Here is an 18253-nt window from a genome sequence, read left to right on the forward strand (position 1 = left end):
GGGGGGGGGATAGAGCGTTGCCCCCTCGCGTAAGGTGTGGTGGTTTTTTCCGGGTGCTCCGGTTTCCTCTTATCCCACGTGGAGAATGACTCATTATCGCTCATTAGCATCACACTTCGTCCTTCAAAATAATATTCTGGAGCAGAAGATTAGTGCCCTGGACACAGCAGTCACGTTTGCAAATGCGATTTGTAAATTTGATTCTTTTAAATGTATTGATCGTTTAATTTTAGCGTACAATTTACTTGAGCGAATGTGTGTTGTCTTGGTGTGGTCTGGGACTGTTTTTGCTGTGGTTTTACTGCCTGACCAAGCTGGAGAATGGATGCACTAAAGCAATTTTAACTTAAATCTTTTATTTTATTTAAGGGGCGCTGTGGTACAATAAAAGCAGACTGCGATTGAATCACGGAACTTGCTGATATTAGCCAATCAAATGAAGGGGGAGTGTGTCACATAATCACTCAATCCATGGATATATTGGCAATGCATCGACAATAGCGATTAACGTGCAAATTCCTATACATCATGTATTCATCTTCTTGGTTCTTTCGGTAAAGTCACGTAGAATGTAAATAATAAAATAATAAAAATAATACATAATAAAATAATTATCATGACGTTTCGGCCACAACGCAAGCAGCCGTCCTCAGGTGGAGAACGTCGTGAAAATTATTTTATTATGTTTTATTTTTATTATTTTATTATTTACATTTTACGTGACTTTACCAAAAGAACCAATAAGATGAATCCCTGCAGTCACGAAAGCTTTACATCGAAACATCAGGTATTGTTGATGTTTGTTTATTACATTCTTACTAGTTCATGAAGCCCGTCTTTGCAAGGCAAAGGTTTTCAATAAATATAATAATTAACCTGTGATTTATTTTGTATCTACGATTAGACACTAACTACTCCAAAAATGTGTATTTTCCACTAAATAAATAGTTGACAGGTTGATTCAACTTCTAATACTTAAAGACGTACCCATCGGAGACAGCTCAATATAAATATTCCATTATTTTCATATTAGAAAGAACAGAAAAGTATAGATCTTAATTATCTGAGGGGAAGCTCTCATATCTTCTATCGTTTTAAAATTATTCAGATGTGAACATCATAAAATGCGGATTTTTCCATTAAACCCGCTTGAATCTTAAAAATCTCCAGAACAATCAAATACAGAACTCCAATGGTTCTCGCTTTAATTGTATTTCCTTTTTTAACGATCTGTCAAAGAAAAAAATCCGCCATGTTATATTTTGAACGGTTTTTGAATGACACCACGCACACAAACATGTTCATGGGGCACTTAAAATCCAGCTTTGGATGCCTTAAAATGACAGATCTCAGATTTCCCCCGTTGTTTGTGTCCTAAAAGCTACCCGTGCACCAAATTTCAGCTTTCTACCTTGTAGGGAAGTACCCTAGAGCTTGTTTTATACGTCCACTGCTGGATGAATACCTCACTCCGCTAATCTTCTCCCCCAATCTTTATTGATATCGATTACCCTTTTTTTTTACATGAATGAAGAGGAATGGATTCTGATGTCGTTTTTTTTCTTACCAATTGGCGGTAAGGGTTACTTCTAACTCCTCAGCTCTCCAGAAGCTATCAATTTAGTTCTTTATAGGCATCCACTGCTGGATGAATTCCTCAACTCCCCGAACCTCCCCCCTCTAAGACACCATCGGCATCGTCAGCCAGGGTCTCTCCACTGCTGGATGAATCACTCACTCCACTGGCCTTCTCCCCTCACTCCACTAGTCTTCTCCCCCACTCTAATGCACCATCAACGTGGCACTCGTCGATGAAGAGCACCGCTCCATGCCGCTCAGCCAGCGAGCCGATTTCCACCATCGGGGTCGCCTCCCCATCCATGGAGACACACCTCTTTGCTTTCTCAAACAATGGAACCTCCCAAATTGTTTCTTATTTTCCTCCAGCCTACAATATTCTGCAATGTCATGGCATTGTTCGTTTGATATGATCTCCACCTGTCACCTGTAGCTTAAAATAACTCTTAGATATGCATCTAAGAGTTAGGGGCCGTCCATAAATGACGTCACGCACCTAGGGGTGGGGTCAGACATTTGTGACGATGTGTGACGAAGGGGAAGGGAGGTTTGAGAAATGTGACGTCACATCAAAATGCGCAACTTTAAATAAATATGGACAACACGTTCTACTTAATTAGACTTTTTTAATAAATGTTTTTCCTACAATATCAGAGTGCAGCGCACTATAATGACAATAGTTTAAAGCGATTTGAAGCATGTTTTATTTAATGGGGGGGGGGGGTGGGCAGAGCTTTGTGACGTCATGAGGGGGGGTCTGACTTTTTGTGACGCCGTGTAATGATGGGGGGGGGGGGGGGTCAAAAATCGTCCAAAATCGCTTGACGTCATTTATGGACGGCCCTTTATTAGGTCGGGTGTTAAAACCAATCCTGTTTCCATTACCGCCACATCTTCTCCATCACTCACCTTTGACTCGTTAGATTAAAAAAAGAACAAGACTGTGTAGTTCATCTTCTTGGTTCTTTCGGTAAAGTCACGTAGAATGGAAATAATAAAATAATAAAAATAAAACATAATAAAATAAAAATAAAACATAATAAAATAATTCTCACGACGTTTCGGCCGCAACGCAAGCAGCCGTCCTCAGGTGAAGAACAAGTCTGTCGAGAAGACAGAGTCTGAATGAAACACCCCAGACTTGGAGCGCCTATTTAAGCTAAGTTGGAGGGGGGGAGAGAGCGCCTTGACAAAATAATTTGCATATCAAGAGGAATTTAGCATATTTGTAATAAAGGACTTTGTCACACGATGTTGATCTCCGTCGGTCCTTTATTTGTGTCCGTCTTCCGCTCACCCCGCTGGCCTCCTCCTCGGCCCAGCGTCGTCTCTCCTTGTGCCCCGTGCACTCTGCAGCTACCCTGCTGCTCCCTATGCAGCCCCACCGCTGCTCCGTTATGCAGCTACTCTGCTGCCTGTGCAACCTCGCACCCTCTGCTAGCCTCCGCTAGTTCTGCAGCTACTCGGCTGCTCCGTGCAACCTCGCTCGCCCTGTGCTAGCCTCCGCTAGCTCTGCAGCTACTCGGCTGCTCCACGCAACCCCTGCACGCCCTGTGCGCCACGCGCACTCTGCTCTCTCCTCACCCCGCTGGCTGGCGCCATCCGATGAGCCCCTCAGCCACCAGGCTGAGGCACGGCGGCCACCCAACGTGGTCTCCCTCTTCAATCCCTCGACTGCCCCAGATGACTTCCGGTCTCCTTCCTATAACCCCTCGCCCACGTGACCCTGACTCCTCCCTCTCCCACGTGACCCTGACTCCTCCCTCGCGGATTGTCACATCCGGCCTGGCCAATTACGCTCGCATTACATATTTATGGGAAATGCAAATATGCGATTAGTACTACTTGTGAAAGGCATAGGAGGTGGGCGTTTGGTTTAAAGTCATATTATGCCCGTGCATTATGCAAGATTAGCAGCATCAGAGGGAGGGGATAGGGGTAGCATTAATAAAGGGAAGGAATGCTAATAGTATGTAGCTGCAGTAACTAAACCAACACGTAAAAAACTAAAGTATAAACTACATAGTATCATCAGTATACTAAATATACTCTTCAATAAGCTGAGCTACTAACAGTAAGTAATACATTACAATGCAATGTCGCAAAAAAAATATATATAATATGCTTCCAGCTAAACTTTATTCTCTTACATCACACACGTATACCCCGTATACCCCGTACTGCCATAGACAAAGCCAACATTAGATGAAGCCAACATTAAATTAAATCGAAATTTAAGACTATGTAGCCACAGCAGCCACAGGCAATGCAGAGCGGCGTCTTGTTAGGACCAGGGCAAGCGGCCTGGGACCGAGGATCCAGACCAGGCCGCTCTACCCTCACCAAACGATACCAAGCTGAGGCGTGTACACAATTAACATGGCTTTCGCGACCAATATTATCCACAATAAAAGGGTTTTGCGTTAGATCGTATAATTATAAATGTCACGTTAAACCCGCCATTGTATGTTGATGAACTTTGAGCAGCCGATTATAGGTACTGCATATTTATCTGCATAATTTTAGATTAATATAATGTACATATGTAATGTGAGGATTTATCCGGGTTGCTGACGGATCACAACTCGTCACGATGATTGGCTCTGCTGGTCCTGGTCCGTAGCCAATGGAGGGAAGCCTAGGGGCGTGGCCCTGACGTATTGGGAAGGTGACAGCTGTAAGTAGAGGATTGGTTCTGCTGGCTTTAGCCACAGCCAATGGGGAGACGAGTCAGGGGTGTGGTTCCGGGAGCCTACGATGGAGTCTGGAAGATTCCATAGAGGCTAACCAGGATTGGTGGAAAGGTACCACGTGATCCTGGTATTAAATAGGAGTGGAGACGAACAACACGTGGTCAGAACTAGAACGAACGGAAGGAGAGGCCACGCGTGAGCGGGGGTCCAGGCTGCCACGTGGCTGCGCGCGTCTCTCTCTCTCTATTCCTCTCACGCTGTCTGTCAGCAGCGTGAAGGAATGTTGTAAAGAAAGACAAATAAAGATCGGATTCCAGAAGTCGCTTCCACGACCTTTATTACACATACATTATGTATGTTCATTAACTGTGAATAACCCAAACCAATAATAGGTCGAGTAAATTAACTGGTTAACATGCACTATTGTAACTTATGTAACTACTTTAACCTCTCTCTCGTCTTTGGACTTGCTAAGCCCACAGAGGTGACATCACCTTTACAAATATAATCTTGATTTGACGATTTCGTGACTGCAGGAATCTATAATCTTTGGTTCTTTCAGTAAAGTCACAGCCAATGGGGGGACGAGTTAGGGGTGTGGTCCTGGGACCGTAGGAGGGGATCTGGAAGTTTCCAGGGAGGTTACCCAGGACTGGCTGAGAGGCACCACGTGACCCAGGGATTAAAAGGGGTGGAGACGGGCAACACGTGGTCATAACTGGAACGAACGAAGGGGGGAGCCACGCGGGAGCGCGGGGTCCAGAGCCTGCCACGTGGCAGTGACTGTCATCTCTCTCTCTCTATCCCTCCCTCTCACGCTGTCTGCCAACAGCGTGAAGGAGTTAGATAGCAGAGGAGCCCGTACGATGAGAGCTGTGGAAGGAAGTTAATAAACACTGATTCCAGAAGTTGCCTCCGTGACCTTTATTACACCTGTATAAAAGACACCTGTTCACAAAGCAATCAATCAGATTCCAAACTCTCCACCATGGCCAAGACCAGAGAGCTCTCCAAGGATGTCAGGGACAAGATTGTAGATCTACACGAGGCTGGAATGGGCTACAAAGACCATCGTCAAACAGCTTGGTGAGAAGGTGACAACAGTTGGTGCGATTATTCGCAAATAGAAGAAACACAAAAGAACTGTCAATCTTTCTCGGCCTGGGGCTCTATGCAAAATCTCACCTCGTGGAGTTGCAATGATCATGAGAACGGTGAGGAATCAGGCCAGAACTACACGGGAGGATCTTGTCAATGATCTCAAGGCAGCTGGGACCATAGTCACCAAGAAAACAGTTGGTAACACACTACGCCGTGAAGGGCTGAAATCCTACAGCGCCCGCAAGGTCCCCCTCAAGAAAGCACATATACATGAGCGTCTGAAGTTTGCCAATGAACATCTGAATGATTCAGAGGACAACTGGGTGAAAGTGTTGTGGTCAGATGAGACCAACATGGGTTTCTTTGGCATCAACTCAACTCGCCGTGTTTGGAGGAGGAGGAATGCTGCCTATGACCCCAAGAATACCATCCCCACCGTCAAACGTGGAGGTGGAAACATTATGCTTTGGGGGTGTTTTTCTGCTAAGGGGACAGGACAACTTCACTGCATCAAAGGGACGATGGACGGGGCCATGTACCGTCAAATCTTGGGTGAGAACCTCCTTCCCTCAGCCAGGGCAATGAAAATGGGTCGTGGGTGGGTATTCCAGCATGACAATGACCCAAAACACACGGCAAGGCAACAAAGGAGTGGCTCAAGAAGAAGCACATTAAGGTCCTGTAGTGGCCTAGCCAGTCTCCAGACCTTCATCCCATAGAAAATCTGTGGAGGGAGCTGAAGGTTCGAGTTGCCAAACGTCAGCCTCGAAACCTTAATGACTTTAAGATCTGCAAAGAGGAATGGGACAAAATCCCTCCTGAGATGTGTGCAAACCTGGTGGTCAACTACAAGAAACGTCTGATATCTGTGATTGCCAAAGGGTTTTGTCACCAAGTACTATGTCATGTTTTGCAAAGAGGTCAAATACTTATTTCCCTCATTAAAATGCAAATCAATATCTAACATTTTTAACATGCGTTTTTCTGGATTTCTGTTGTTGTCATTCTGTCTCTCTTTGTTCGTGATAAACTTACCATTAAAATTATAGATTGATCATTTCTTTGTCAGTGGGCAAACGTACAAAATCATCAGGGGATCAAATACTTTTTTCCCTCACTGTAGTCAGCGAATACTACTATACAGTCAGTATGTTTAACACGTAGGCTTTCGCGACCAATGTTATTCATAATCAACGTTTTTGGGTTTGGATCGCGTTATTTATAAATGTGTCGTAACCCTCCACCACCCGACACGGCCAATCAGTAAAAATGTGTCACGTTGACAAAAGACAAATAGTTCACTGCTTTAGCTCACCGGTGTGTTGAAGCCACAACATTTACAATTTGAGTACAACGTTTCGCTGGTTATTGCGATTTAAAGGTTTTTATTAACTTCTCAGCGGGTACAAGGAAAACCAAAGAGAGTACTGAAAACCACTCCTTCCCGGGCGCCCCGGTTGGCCTCTTCGAGTCTCCGTCACATCCGCGGGCTCCATCACATACAATGCAACAAAAAAAAGCTCGCCGCCATAACGCACACCGCCCCGTTCCCCTTATTCACCACCACCATTCACCCATGCGCTGCTCCATCACATCGCCTTCCCCCAATCGAACACGTACATTCCTCGCCCACACGACTTAGCAGGCCGGCTAAAATGTGCATGGCCATCCTTCACTATCCCTTCCCTATACCCGCCGGTCCCCTCGCTACCCCACCCCGGGTAGGGGCCACTTCCACTTTACACCTGCGGCCTTGTATCCCAGCCTAACCCGGTCTACTTCCATCACCCTTTCTAGCAACCTCCTCGCCCAGTAGCACACCTCCAACGGTGATATAGGGGACCCATCCAACTCTTTTCTGCGAGCGCCCCACAAGGCCTCCTTTGTCGCGCCTATTATGGCCCACGTTCGATCTGTCATCTCCCCGCACCTCCCTTAAGACTCCCCACATAATGTCCCGACTTATCACCTGCGACGGGTAAAACCAGGACAACAGCGGATTGTTCAGTCTCCACACCTCCTGTGGGAAGGGACACTTCACCATGACGTGCACCGCGTCCTCATCTGTGTTGCAGCCCCTCGGGCATTTGGGCGAATGTGCCATTCGGCGAGAAAACATGAAGCCCCTCATCTACAATCTATCCCACACCGCCAACCAGGACAGATCTCTCTGTTCTTTTGTGAGCGCCATTGATGAAGTGTTCCTCCACACTTGACGGTACATAGTCCTCTTCACGCCCATTACCCCCTCGCAGGCCTCCCCTTCGTTTACTTTGGCCAATACCTCCTTGGAGTTCCACGGTCCCCCTCTCTGACTCAAATTGTACTCTTTTATGTAGTCACCCACCGCCGCATTCAGCCATCCTTGTGGCCAGGCCAAGGGCGTGCCTGCTGGTAATTGGGTCAACCCGAGCCCCCTCAGGAGCCACATCAGGCGATACCTTAAATAACAAGCGGCCTTCCCCCGGGGCTCTTCGGAAAATAATAACGTCAAAGTGTTGCACACAAAAATTGAGGACAGCACACGTGCAATATTTGGGGCACCCTTCCCCCCGTTCTCGACGCGTTTACACATCACCACCCTCTTCACTTTATCCATCCCGCCTCCCCAAATGAATTGAAACAGCGATTCCAGGATTCTTGCCTCCCTCCTACCTGGCGGGTACACATATGCGAGGTAGTTGAGTGTTGGTAAAACCACCACCCTCACTACCAGAATCCTACCTTCCATCGTGAGCCGTCTCCCGGCCCACTTGCCTAACTGTCCCTTTACCTGCTTTATCCTCCCGTCCTAGTTTCGTTCCGCTGACCTCTTTCGGCAAAAGGACACTCCCAAGACCTTGACTTCCTCCGTCTTTATCCCCAACTCAGGCGGCCGGCACTGAAATAGTCTCGGGTCCCCGAAGGCCATCAATTCGCTCTTCCTCGCATGCACCTTCAAGCCGGAGGCCAGGCCGAAGCGGTTTGTCTCCTTCATGGCCCCCCATACTGATGCCACGTCCCTACAGAGCACGACTACGTCATCCATATATAGCGCCACCTTCCCCTGTTCATTATTCCCGGGGATGGTCACTCCCTTAATCTCCTCATTGTTTCTCATTGCCTGTGCAAGGGGTTCCATACACATTACAAATAGAACCGCGGACATCGGGCACCCCTGTCTCACCCCTGACTCTACTGGAATTGTCCCCGAGAGCTCCCCATTTATCAGTAGTCTGGTCTTGAGCCCTTGGTAAAGACGCCTCACCCAATCGACCAAGGGTCCCCTCACTCCTATTTTTTCCAACACTGCGAACATATACTCGTGCGAGAGGCGGTCGAAAGCCTTCTCAAGATCCAGGCTAAGAAGCCCTAGGGGACATCCCCTCTTTCCTTCTACCTCTATTGCCTCCTTTAATAAAATCAGGGAGTCCGAAATCCTTCTTCCTGGCACCGCACACGTCTGGTCGGGTTCGACTCCTCCCTCCACCACCTTCCCCAGGCGCGTCGTAGCTATTTTTGCCATAATCTTGTAGTCCGAGTTCAGGAGCGTAACTGGACGCCAGTTTCCCAACTCTCTCCGGTCCCCCCTTCTTATACATCAGTGTGATGAGCCCCTCACACATTTCTTCTGGCACAAGTCCGCCCTCCAGCATTTCCCTATACATCTGCAGCATGTCCCCTTTCATTAAATCCCAGAATGTAATGTAGAATTCTGCTGGAATTCCATCCAGTCCTGGCGTCATGTTCTTATTCTGCCTCCTCCACTTCCTCCATCTGGATCCTCCCTCCCAGTACCTCTGGGTTCTTAACCTCATGTCTTGGCTCCCCTAGTAGTGCCTCCCTTATCCGTTCCCTTCCTCCCATACAACTCCCCATAGTACTCCTCCGCAATCTCTATCATACCCTCTGTCGTTGCCTGCCTGCCTCTGACCGGACTCACCAATTCCCTAAGTGTGTTGTCTCCTGCCTTGCATTTCTTAAAGAAGAAACGCGTACATTTCTCTCCCTGTTCCGTTGCCCTGACCCTTGCCCTGTATGCCATTTGTTTGACTCTTTTCTCCAATACCGAGGATAACCTTCCCTTTAATGTCCGTATATCCTCACCCACCGGGAATCCCAGCTCAAGTAACCTGTGCTTCTTCTCGATTCTAGCGTTCCACAGCTGCAGTTCCCTGTTTACACTCCTCCTCCTACTATGTGTCTGGAAGAGGGCCTTTATCCGGCCCTTCACCATGCTCCACCACTCCACCCTCGTGGCAAAGCATTCCTGCAGGGTCGTCCAGTCTTCGTACTTCCTTACAAAGTCTGCCACGACCCTTCTGTCTTCCAACAGGCTTACATTCATTTTCCAGGTTCCCTTCCCCATCTTCAGGTCACCTGGAATACCGAGCTTTGCCTTCACCAAGTTGTTATCTGAAAAGGGGAAGGGTTCCAGGTCTGCTCCATCCACCTTCACATTGGCAGACACAAAGATGAAATCTATTCGTGATTGCGTTCTACCGCCCTTATCCGACCACGTGTATCCCGGTCTCACCGGGTGTACCTTTCTGAAGGTGTCAGTCATTTTAAAATCCTCTATCAGCTCCTTCAACTTCCTAGAGGAAGGGTCGAGCCTCCTCCCAGCCACCGATAATAGGTCTGCCAGGTACAACGGGCAGTTAAAAATCACCCCCCATTATGACTTGCCGTCTCGTCACGAGTAGGGTCGCTACATTATTCCATAGGTCCACTTTTCTGTGCACGTCGTGGGGGCGTACACATTTATTAGTCTCAGGTCTGCCTCTCCATAAGACACGTCCACATAATGGAGGCGGCCCAGGATCACCTCTTGGGACCCGACTATCTGTATACCCGTCAAGTGGTTACCCGCCGTAATTTACAATACTACAACTGGCGTCAGGAGTGAAACAGTCGTTCCAGCCATGGATACCAGGAAGACTCATCGGACTCACGATTGTGACCGAGAGGAAAACCACGATGACTCGGGCCAGCAGGCATCAGGGGGAGAAGAGGAGGAGATGCCGGCGCCACAGGACCCCTCATGGGCGCCCAACGAGCGGCTGGGAGCTGATGCTGGACTCCGCGATGCACACTCCCGCCTGGCAGAGCTACTACTCGCCGCGGCGTCCATCCTAGCGGAGATCACCACGTCTGGAGGAGCGAGAACGTCGACGGACATTGAAAGGGCTCGCGTTGCTGATTCCCGCCAAAATGACTTTGAAATTTCCGCCATTTCTGCTGAGCCATCTATTGGCGGGAACTGCGAGCAACACGTGGAGGGAGTCCTCCAATTCCTGCCGCTTACGTCATCATCACGCGCTACGGGCCGCCATCAGCCACCCGCCATAGGGGCCGCCATTTTGCAGGTCGACGGTGCGGCGCGGGAGAGTCACGAGGCAGAGGACGACATCATTTTCCAGCAGCGTCTTCCCGCGTTGACAGCCTTCAAGGCAGAAGGCGGGGACTGGGGCACATTCCAGTGAAGATTTCTCGCCCATCAAGAGATGTCGGCCTGGTCCGATGCTACGGCGCTGCGGGCACTGCCTGCCATCTTGGACGACAACGCGCTCACGGCCTTCATGTCCGCACCAAGATCGGCCTGCTCCACGCTCAAGGCTGCGCTGGGCCTCATGGCCAAAGTGTACGGACAACCTTCGGCCTGCCGCCACCAATTTTACGACCGACGGAAGGCGGACACGGAGACCGTGCTCGCCTACCGCACGGCGTTATTGGCTCTCACCGACGCCGCGGTCCCTCATATGGACGAGGAGGGGCAGGACGCAATGGTTTTGGAACAACTGCTGAAGTTGGCGCAGGACCTGGTGGTCCCGATCAACACAGCCGACGAAGTGGACATATGTTCGTTGCATGTTGCAACGAGTATCCAGGCGCACGGGGTCCTGAAGCGGAAACAGGTGGTCGTCTGCACTGCTGCCACGGTCTCAGCTCCGGCCCCGGTGGTCACCGAGCCCCAAGTCGTTCGCCCACGGGAGGAGGCGTTCGCTGCAGCACGACCGGGGGATTGGAGGTCGGGGGGTCGGTCGCCTCTGCAATCGACCCGCAAGCTGGAGCAACCGAGACCTCCGACGTCCCTCATCACGTGCTACAACTGCGGCCTTCGGGGCCACGTGGCGTCCGGGTGCCGCGCTCCACGTCAGCGGGCCACGGGACCTCGGCTGGACGACGACCAAGGCCCCAAGTCGTCCCAACTACCCCCGGCAAGTTGCGGCACTTCACATGCTCGGCCTACATACACGACACACATGGGCCGTCGCTTTGCGGTGGAGGACGTGCGATTGGGGGTCGGGGATTCGGTTCGGAGAGGGGGGTTCGTACGGGGCCGGGGGGACATTAAATGGTCCGAGTTGGGCCACAGAATAGTGGCTGCGTCGGCCGGTTCGTCGGTCGTTACGGGATTCATAGACGGGGTCGAGGTCAGGGTGTTGGTGGACACGGGAGCGTCGGCGACTATAATTTCCGACCTCATTTATAACATTCTCCCCGTCCAATGTCGACCTCTGCTTCCGGTGGACTTGCCAATTTACGCGGCAAATGGGGGCTCGTTGGGTATTATCGGTCAGATTCGGGTGACCATTTGCATAGGGGATATTAAATTGGCGGGACCTGTTTTCGTCTCCTCTTCCCTAGCGGTTCCTTGTCTGTTGGGCACAGATTTTTTGGCTAAGATGCCCATTACAATTCTTGTGGATCAACGTTGTATTGAGCTGCCTTCGGGTCGCCGTAATTCATTTTTATCTAAATCTACTGAAATACAGACGGCGTGAGCGACGATCCAAGTGCTAGCGACACAGACGGTGCACGTGCCCCCGGGTTCGCAGATGTTGATTCCCCTCATGTTGCAGAAGCCATTGGGTGGGGAGACTGCGGGACAAGGCGTGCTTTTGGGTCCATTGAATAGAGCTGTCGGGGGTCTGGATTTGGCGGTGGCTCAAACGTTGGTTCGGGCTGACGGGGACCTGTTCGTTATGGTTTTAAACGCTGGTTCGCGGCCGGCCGTTATTCCGCCGGGCACCGTGCTTGCTCACGCGGCACGTGTCCCTGCGGAAGAGCGCCTTATTGCACATGTTGATCTCGTCCCGGCGCAGAAAATTATATCGGGTGATGACCTTGAATGGGTCGATTCGCTGTGTGCCGACTCCAGTGATTTGTCAAGGGTGCAATTGGGTGCGCTGCGCGCTCTGCTGATCGAATTCTCCAATGTGTTCAGCAAGCACAAATATGATATTGGGTGCACGGACCTGTTACGCCACCACATTGAAACAGGCGATGCGGCACCAGTCCGGCAGAATCCCTTCCGGCTGAGTCCTGCCGAGAAGGAACACGTTCAATCGGCCGTCAATGACATTCTGACGGCCGACATCATTTCGCCCTCATCCAGTCCGTGGGGAGCACCTATCGTTCTGGTTAAAAAGCAAGACAGGCGCTTGCGTTTTTGTGTAGATTTCCGTCGCCTGAATAAAATCTCCGTGGCTGACGCGTATCCGCTCCCCAGAATGGATGAGTCCCTGGACGCATTGTCCGGGGCGCGGTATTTTTCTACACTTGACTTACTGTTGGGATTCTGTCAGCTGCCACTCGACGATGAGTCTAAACCTAAGACAGCATTCCGGACCCCAGGGGGCCTGTTCCAGTTTAATCGGTTGCCCATGAGACTCCACTCCGCTCCCGACACGTTTCAGCGCCTTATGGAATTGGTTTTGTCGGGTCTGCAATGGGATACTTGCTTAATTTACCTTGACAATGTCATTGTTTTCACTAAAACTTTTGAGGAATACCTACAGCGATTAAGAGGGGTGTTCTTGCGGATGCGATCGGCTAAGTTGAAGTTTAAACCGGCGAAATGCCACCTTCTTCGGGAATCCGTGAGGTACTTGGGCCACATTGTCGATTCTTCAGGGATCTCCACCGATCCCGCGAAGACGAACTGTGTCAGTTCATGGCCAACGCCCACGTCGGTTTCTGAGGTCCGCAGCTTCATTGGTTTTGCTTCCTACTACCGCCGATTCGTTGAGCATTTCGCCACCATTGCCAAACTCTTGCACGCTCAAACAGCCAAAGGAGTCAGGTTTTGATGGGGGCCAGAGGAGGAGGCCTCGTTTTGCTCCCTCCGGGACGCCTTGGTGGGTGCCCCGCCCTTACGTTACCCTGACTTTACGAGTCCCTTCTTGCTGGATACTGATGCTAGTAACACGGGCATTGGGGGGGTGCTCTCACAGGTCGTTGGGGGAGTTGAACGGGTGGTCGCCTATGGTAGCAGGGTTTTGTCGCCTGCAGAACAGCGCTACTGCGTCACCCATCGCGAGTTGCTGGCTATTGTTTTTTTTGTACAGCAATTTAGACCTTATCTCTATGGCCGTCATTTTATGATCCGGACAGACCACGCGGCGCTTCAGTATTCATTGAGGGTCACACAACCCTCGAGCCAATTGTCACGGTGGTTGGAAGTCCTCCAGGACTATCAATTTACGACCACTTACCGTAAGGGATTCCGCCACACCAACGCGGATACCCTGTCGCGGTTGCCGCCTCGTCCCGAATGTGCGTGCTTGATGGGGTCGGCGCGCTGTAAACCACCAGGTGCTGTACCCGAGAGTGAGTTGGTCACGGCCGCGAATGCGCCGATGGTTGACGTTCCCGCTACCCCTGCGGGCGGACACTCGCTACTCTCACTGTCTCTCGTTGAGTGGGGCCGACTCTAGTTGGCTGACAGCTCCCTGCTCGCGGTGCGTCGCAGGGCAGGGGGTCCTGAGGAGGGTCGAAAGTGAGCTGGCTCCTGGCTGCTCAAGCAGGGCCTGCTAATGAGATGGGACAATATGTCCCGGCTGCACGCACTCGTCGTGCCTTCCGCTATGCGGGGCAAAGTTGTTCTGGCCGCACACGAACGCCTCTTGCATCTGGGGGTAAACAAAACGCTTGCTCTGCTCCAGCGTGACTATTATTGGCCGGGGATGGGGAGCGATGTGGTCAATATATTGAAGGGGTGTGTGGATTGCGCCAAACGGAAACCACTGCCCGTTGCGCCAAATCCACCGCTGCAGTCTATTCAGGTCTCGCGCACTAACGAGCTCGTTGCGCTGGATATTTTGGGGCCTTTTCCTGTCACGCCTAGGGGTAACAAGTACCTGTTGGTTGGTGTGGAATGCTTTACCCGATGGCCTATGGCGTGGCCACTCGCCAACCAGTCGGCGGCGGCCGTGGCGGACGCCTTTGTCCAGGGCTACGTCTTGGACAAGGGGGCTCCCGAATGCTTGCTGACCGACCAGGGAAAGAATTTTTCGAGTAAATTGCTGCAGGAGGTGTGCGACCTTTTGGGTACTAAAAAGGTGCGTACCTCCCCGTACCACCCACAGACTGACTGGATGGTGGAGCGACTCCACAGGACTTTAACTTCCATGTTGTGACAGCAGGTGTGCGAGGCACAGGTTGACTGGGACTTGCAGGTCCCGGGGGTAGTCGCCACGTATAGAATGGCCCCCCATGCAGCTACGGGGTTCTCCCCATTTTATCTGATGTATGGTCGGGAGGCCGATCCTCCCATGGAGACTCAGCTGGGACTTTCCGTGCCACGGCCTAATTCCAAATTGGCCGACCATATTAAATTTAACATTGCAAAACTCGCCGAGGCACGGGAGGCCGCACGGCTTAATTCGAGATCTCGGCAAATCGCCAACGAGCGCTTGCGTGCACGGAAGGTGTCCGTGCACGATTGGAAACCGGGCAATAGGGCCTGGCTGCACTGCCCTCATGCACCTTTGGCTACGTCGCCTAAATTGTTGAGGCCATGGCGGGGACCCGTGGAGGTCGTGCGGGTTGCACGCCCCCAGTGTGTTCAGATAAAATGGGAAAAGCACCGTTTGTACGTTCACCCCTCCCAGCTGAAACCGTTCTCGCCTCCATATGGCCTTCCTTTATGTCGTGAGGACCGAGCATGTGATGTGACCGGCGACCCGGGGAGGGAAATGTCTCCGCCTGATCCTCACATGTTTTCGCCTCATCCGCTCCCAGGTGTCTTGGAACTGACGGCTGCCGACCACCGGCGACCGGATCCCCGCGGCACGGCCGGTTCTTCCAGGCCCGAACCGTGCCTTCCTGGGCTGCCGGAGCCACCGGACGGTCGACAGCGTCCCGTCCCGTACGACGGACCGGCCAGGCGGACTCGCGCTTGGTCGCGCAACTTTTCCTGACCAAATAAATGGGGTGGGGATGCGGGCCGACGCGGCCGGAGCGTCTCGTCACTACGTTCCCCGTCCGTTCGACCGCTCTATCACCCCGTTCAAGGAGCGAGCGGAAGGGGGATCGGTAGTCAAGGAGACACTGGACACGTCTGTTTTTTCGGAATAACTTTTATTGTGTTACTCGTCGGTTTGTACATAGGTTGTTGTTGTGTTGTGTTGTTGTTTTGCGTTGTTGTTGTGTTACGGGGCACACTTGGGCAGTGGGGTTTTTGTTGTTGTTGTTGTTGTTGTTTAGCAGCCGGGCCAGCTGCGAGCTATGTGGGAGGGGGTGATGTAGGGGTGATACGCGCTGGCAGTAGGGATCGTGGGGCAGCGTGTGGTGATTGGCTGTGTAGTGGTGACGCGCGCTGACAGTGATGGATCATGTGGCAGCGCGTGGTGATTGGTTGTGTGCGCTGACACAAGCTGGAAAAAGGGATCGTGTGGCAGCGCATGGTGATTGGTCGACTAGGGTGGGTGCTCACATCGCGGTCTGCATAGGCTCCGTCTCCTCGGGAGCGGAGGGCTATATAAGGCATGCGCGCGGGCGCTCGAGGAGTTGGTGACCAGTGAAGACGGAAGACGGAGGAGGAAGAGATAGGGCCCTGAGACACCTATTCCCGCTGTCCTTGTAAGGACCGGGACCCTGTGTGGCTCAGAGGCGGGACCTTGGGACCCGGGGCCGGACGTCCGTGTGAGGGCCGGGCCGCGGGACCCAGTGGTCGTGACCCATACCCAAGCTGGGGTGGGTCTGTAGGTTCCCCCGGATGCTACGGGGCTGGAATGCCTGTGTGTGTGTAGCCGGGTGGAACGTGTAGCGTGAGCTGTAGTAACCACACGTGTCGGGTGGAACGTGTAGCGTGAGCTGTAGTGACCACACGTGTTATTGTGGCAAGACAAGTGTTAATAAAGTGTGCTACCCGTCAAGTGGTCTCCCGCCGTAATTTACAATACTACATACGTATGTGTTATGTTTTTAAGAAAAGGCAAGTTTTTAAATATATTTTCCCCTGCATAAAGCCGGGTACTTCCTGTTAGTTCAAGATAAAATCGTACAATTTCAGGATGGCTGCCCAAGCAACTTTGAGCTGGGTGCTAGATCGATTCAGCAGCATTGATTACAATTAGCCTCGATTCACGAGCCACAATGACAATATGTGCCCATTGACACGCCCCCTCGGCTATTACCACGCCCACTTTATTCCATTTATGGGGAAATCTCGGATCGGTAATTTCGTCAGGTGTTCGACTTCATCGCTCTATTACAGCGCCACGGTCGTTTGGGTGGTGTAACGTTATCTTCCTCGCCTGTCGGTTCAATACCCACCCTGATGCCTGCATATTTGGAGTTTGAATTTTCTCCCCATGGTCATGTCGATTTTTTTCTCTGGGTCCTACGAGTTTTCCCTCCACTTTTATAAACATGCATTTAGATTATTTAGATTATTGTGCTGCTGTATATGTACACGTGATAAGCCACTTCGTTGAGCTGTCATTTCTGGATAGGTCGCTTTTGAAAAAGAAGCTAAGAGCCCAGTGGTCTTTACCTGGTACAATAAGAAAAAAGTTCATTTTTCTTTGTAAATATGTTTCAAAGTGATTTGATTAATGTTGTAACATTCTGACGCGCCCCTACTGGAAAAGATCTGTAAAGTTTATTGGATTCATCCAATATAAATTAATATTCTGATCTGATTCTGATATACGTAAGCCTTCCATAACGAAATATTGAGGCATAATTAGTTTAATTTGGGTTTAAGATTGGTCACCATGTAGATATAACGCCAGTTTTTTTTCCTTAAGCCTTAACCACCCGACATCTGTGAAAAAGAGCTTTAGATTTAATCGGATTCGTCCAGTACACACAAATATTGTTATTCTGATCCAACACAGATTCATATTGCTCTCAGCACCATTTATTTCACTTTTAACCACGACCGCCCCATTTAATTCTCTGTTAGGTATATATGTTGAACTTTTTTTGCTCCATATGTAGCCAATTGTGCTAATATCCAAAAGAATTCGTCTCTTGCAATGCCCTGTGCCTACATTCTATCACTCGATCTTGCTTCGTATGTGTATGTATGGTGAACTTATTTCACACCGTACATAGCCAAACGTGCTAACCGAGAGGTGCTTCATAGACTGCACTACAATACCACCACACTGTTTATGGTAATAATCTTACAACTGAACTCTCACCACTTTTAGAACCACCGTAGCCCTTCGAGTACAAAAGCACACTCCTTGAGAAGCAAAAATGTATTGTAGAATTGGAAAAAAGAACCTGACCATAAAGTCCGCAGCCAGATCTGGAAGGATCACATTAAACCATATTATTCACCCTCAGACAGGTCCATACATTGACTTAAAGCTTTCGTGACGGCAGGAATTCAAATTATTTTGGTCTTTCAGTAAAGTCAGGTTCAAAGAAAAAAAACTAAAAATAACAAAAAAACTACGACGTTTCGATTGCAACACAAGCGTTCGTCATCAGGAAGAAACCTATCTACGTGACTTTACCGAAAGACCCAAAGAATAGGTTCCATACCTGACTTATTGTACTCTGCTCCCATCACAAATGGTGCTCTGTGGCAGGGCGGGTGTGAAAGTGCTGCCCCCTGCTGTGTAAAAGAGAGATCGCTTGAAGGGATGTCGGAAGTA

Source organism: Lampetra fluviatilis, chromosome 48 (genome assembly GCF_964198595.1).
Source record: "Lampetra fluviatilis chromosome 48, kcLamFluv1.1, whole genome shotgun sequence".
NCBI classification, from domain to species: Eukaryota; Metazoa; Chordata; class Hyperoartia; order Petromyzontiformes; family Petromyzontidae; genus Lampetra; species Lampetra fluviatilis.